Source organism: Rhinopithecus bieti, unplaced genomic scaffold, assembly GCF_001698545.2.
Source record: "Rhinopithecus bieti isolate Rb0 unplaced genomic scaffold, ASM169854v2 scaffold_64322, whole genome shotgun sequence".
In the NCBI taxonomy this organism is placed as follows: domain Eukaryota; kingdom Metazoa; phylum Chordata; class Mammalia; order Primates; family Cercopithecidae; genus Rhinopithecus; species Rhinopithecus bieti.
The window spans coordinates 1-3,680 of NW_016824241.1; positions in this window are offsets into that span (position 1 = coordinate 1).

Consider the following 3,680-nt stretch of genomic DNA (forward strand, 5'->3'; position numbering starts at 1 on the left):
TAAAAGATGATAAGGGAATGTTGTGAACAACTTTATGCCTTATAATTTTAACAACTTAAATGAGATGGACAAATTTCTTGAAAGACACAAGTTACTGAAAGCTCATTTAAGAAGAAATATATAACCAGAATAATCCTATATCTATGAAATAAATTCAATATGCAACTCTTCTGTAAATCTAAAATTATTTAGAAATAAAAAATATTTTTTAAAAATGGGGAAATTTTTAAACTGACACACCACTGAGACAGAAATAGAGACCACTATGTTTGGCATACGGTGCTGTAGGTCAGCCCTATTCATTTACATGTCACAGAAAACATAGGGAAAGGAACAGAAACCAGTCAGAGAACACTCCTAAGAGTTGTGCTTATTAGATTACATCAACCAGTAATGGGACCTCTACTTAACACACAGGAGTTTTTCATGTCTTGCTTGCCAACGTTTTCCTCCAGCATTAGGAAGAAGCCTCAAAGATGGTGACATGTTACTTGTTTCCTATTTAGTTTTCTTTGAGTTAGTGGTTTTCTTGGCTCTAAAGGAAGATCATGTTAAAATATTCAGTTCAAATGAAGGAACCGAGGCCAATGTATCTCAGGAGAGTGGAAAGAGGAATGTGTTTAAGGGAAAATGGCAGAAATAACCTGTGTATCTTTATTTTTTTAATCAATTTATATTTATTAATATTGGCAAATATTTAAAATATTTAAAAGTATAACATACCAGCTATAGATAGCATGTGTATTAACAGAATCTCTTAAACATTAGTGGTAGGTAGGACTATAAACTGTTAATGACCACTCTGGAAACCAGGTTGAGATTATCCTTTAAAACTGAACATTCACATTTTATACAAACTAGTAATTTCATTCAGTAAAAACTAACAGGCACTCTTTCACATTTATACCAGGAGAAATGTTCAAGATTGTTTATAAAAACACTTCATGATAGCAACAAACAAACAAACAAACTGAGAAAATAGCCCCAATGCCCCCAACAGGAAAGTGTGTAAATGTTGGTATGTTCACACAATGGAATATTATATAGAAATCAGAATGAATGAACTACTTGCATAACACAAAATAGGTATGCCTCTTAGCAATATAATAGAGTGTGAAAAAGCAAACACCTTTAAGAGAGAATGTTGCAAACATCCAGTATAGAGGTTCTGATTTTTAGAATTGAGAAGAACATTGTGGGTAGATTTTAAAAGCATGGAAAAATTGTTGACATTTCAGATTGCATCTAAACACCATACAACCTTTTAAAATATTCTCTGAAGAAAATATGATTACATAAAGAGTTTTTGAAATATATACACTGGGCAGGGTTCTTTTGTAAGGTGACTTAGGGAAGGTGAAAACCTTTTGCAGAGTTTTGAAGAGTGTGGATTTGGGGAGGAGATACGCATGCTCAACTCCAGAATCTGCTCATGCCATGGCAGAGCAACAAGTGTCCTTTCGAGTGCAATCCTGATGTGCCACAGGAAAAACCTTTAAGCAACTTTGTACTCATGGCCTCATCCTTGAACTTTTAAGACTCAACCAAAAATGGCAGCAAAAGTTGCTTTTACCCTCTGGATAAGTGAAGCTCCTGAGGAGGGCAGCAGATGACACACTTTGAGGTAGAGAATAATTCAGGCACCCAGGTTCTAGGCCTGGATACTGGCAGAGGAGACCAGCTTTGATGGAAGAATCAGAGGGCAGCCTCAAACCTTTTAACCTGCCATGAGAAATCTGATCTTTGTGCCTATAGGAGGTACAAGGTATATAAAAAATTGGAGGAGTAAGCTCTTAATTAAAAGAGCTGTAATATTGGTTGTAGTGAGTTCTCTCAATTGAGAACATTGTGTGTGTGTGTGTGTGTGTGTGTGTGTGTGTGTGTGTGTGTGTTGGGGTCCAAAGGGCCCAGTGTCACTAGGTCTGTATTGGCAGTGAAGACAGTGACAAGTCCTAGTGAAATGCCTCATACTTAAAGCCCCATGAAGCCAGAAAGATGTGGTACCATCATTGCAATATCTGAATTGTAATGACCAAGAAGAAGTCATGAGCCTGTACTGATTCAGCCAGGGGAAATGAGGGGACCTGAAGAAAGAATGGCCTGAGGCCCCAGAAACTCTTCTGGGGGATGTTCTGAGCTAGTGAGTATTCTCATAATTATCACCACTCTAATGCACATGACATCCACAGATTCACAAGTCCTCCTCAGTTTCACATGCTGTAATCTGGAGAAGCTAGGGTTACTCAAACCTCACACTGTCAAAATGTCTGAGGATTAACAATAGAGAGAGAAAAAGACACGGCAAGTATGTGTGGAGAACTACAATATTCTATGTTCTTGGGGAGAGCAAACACAAATTTTCATACAAAAAATTCAAAAAATAGTTAAAAGCATAAGGGTCATTAATACCATAAGCAATAATTGAACACCTACAAAATTTCAGATACTATACAAGATGGTAGAAATATCAGATCAAGTAAAGAACATTCTTGTCATATGTAAATAACTATACTACTTGTGTATGACTAGAGCTGTGAAACAGAAGAAAATGAAGTGTTTTAGATTTAAAAAGCAAGAAATTTAAATAGTTATAAAACAGCAGCACAGTGGCATATTGAAAAGAGCAGTGGATTTGGGGTCAGCAGTTATTAGTTTGGGGTTTGAGTCCTAATTATAGCCTTTAAAATGAGAAAACCATATTAAGGAAAGCAATTTATCCAAATTGCAAGGTTAGGATATTGCTAGACTAGAAATTAGCCCTATTACGCCTAGTCCATGCTTCTTCCACTCCACCTTATCTCTGGGCAGTATCCTAGAGTCTTAGGATGAAGACACTTTTACAGAAATACTTAACAAAAAAATTAGAGATACTAACAGCTATGTGCTATTTGGTCTCCTGGGTTATAGGGCCTGTGTTCAGAGAAGATGACAGCATGTGCTTAAAAGCTATAGCCTGCCTATTATTAAATATTAATGACCTTATTTCTTTAGCAGTCTTGTGGTTCTTAACACAGTAAGACTTCTCAGTTCAGGTGGTTTCAAGGGGGCATAGAATTACACGAATGCTTTATTATAAAATTCTAACTAAAATTACCTTTGTCATAAAAAAAATCATCTTCTTAATGAATACACCCTGGAACCCTAACAGCAGTACACCATGGTCATTTGGAATCAATCAGGCAGTTAGTGAAAAAGAACCTGTCTCCCTTCATATATCCCTCCCCCCACACACTGTAGTGCAGTAATGGGCCTGCTTCCAAACTGTGAAAATGTGTCTCTGGGGATATTGTACTAGGCAAGTGAAAGCAATAAACTTTTCTTGGGAATCTGTTCTACCTCTTTAGGGGAAGAAAAAAGAAAAGCATTAAGTCAATACCCAGACTTTTGAGTCGGATTCTTGATTATTTGGTGAATGTGTTAAATGTGCTATGGAATACAATTTTTCTAATATGCATTCCCTTCAGTCTCCCTACACCTTCCATTTAAAAGGGACTTCATTAATGGACAAAAAGCAAGGGGATGGGGTTCATCTCACTTGTGCTCAAGTCTCCTGCAATGGTTCTCAAGATCTACAATACCTACTAAGAATACTCTGGAGGCCACTGGGACCCAAAGCCTTTCTTCGTTCATTAAAAGATAACAAGCATCTGGTAGCATTTTTTTTTTTTTTTTTTTTTTTT